Raw genomic sequence first — 603 nt, 5'->3', positions numbered from 1 at the left:
GGGGGGAGGAGGATGCCAGGCAGGGAAGAAGGGATGCCAGGCAGGCGGGAGCAGAGGAGATACCAGGCAGGGGGGAGGAGGGATGCCAGGCAGGGGAAGGAGGGATGATGCCAGCAGAGGCAGGACGGGTACTGCCAGGCAGGGAAGGCGGGGGCGCCGGCGCAGCGCGGCCGGGCGGCGTCTCCGAAAGGGCCTGGGGGCCGCGCAGCGCGGGTCGCTCACCTGCTCCCCCGGGACCCCGGCCCCGGAGCACGGCCGCCCGCTCCCCGCTCGGCGCTCGGCTCGGCCCGGCGCCTGCGCCGCTGCAGCCCGGAGCGGGGGAGGCGCAGGGAGCGTCTGCAAAGAGCGAGGAGCTTAATAATGAGTTAGGGATCGGATCAGGCAGCGTCGCCCATCCATCCGAATGTGCGATCACCACGTTGGGAGCATCGCCACCCGCCCTGGCCAAGTCCATTGTGATCCTCGGCCCGTGCACATATGATCCTCAGGTCTGTAGGGGCCCCTAGGCGCCCACCGATCCACACAGACCGTCGGAGCATCCTAAGTGACCGCAGACAGTACCACACGCGCTCACAGGCGCATTTGTACATACACGGGGGGGGG

General features: G+C 69.7%; 1 protein-coding gene across 2 annotated transcripts in view; it reads right to left on the bottom strand.

Moving 5' to 3' along the window:
* SMARCD3 (SWI/SNF related, matrix associated, actin dependent regulator of chromatin, subfamily d, member 3) overlaps positions 1-332 on the bottom strand; it is a 29388-nt gene extending 29056 nt beyond the window's left edge. Inside the window, exon 1 of one of the 2 annotated variants that reach the window (XM_059396088.1) lies at positions 223-332. The gene's annotated coding sequence lies outside the window, so the exon portion shown is untranslated. The remainder of the gene's footprint in view (positions 1-222) is intronic. The other variant, XM_059396089.1, reaches the window with a different exon arrangement.
* Between the last annotated feature and the right edge of the window lie 271 nt (positions 333-603).

The sequence above is a fragment of the Mustela nigripes genome, chromosome 4, assembly GCF_022355385.1.
Source record: "Mustela nigripes isolate SB6536 chromosome 4, MUSNIG.SB6536, whole genome shotgun sequence".
Taxonomy (NCBI): domain Eukaryota; kingdom Metazoa; phylum Chordata; class Mammalia; order Carnivora; family Mustelidae; genus Mustela; species Mustela nigripes.
The sequence above is the reverse complement of the archived record's forward strand: the minus strand, read 5'-3'. Positions and strand labels throughout refer to the sequence as shown.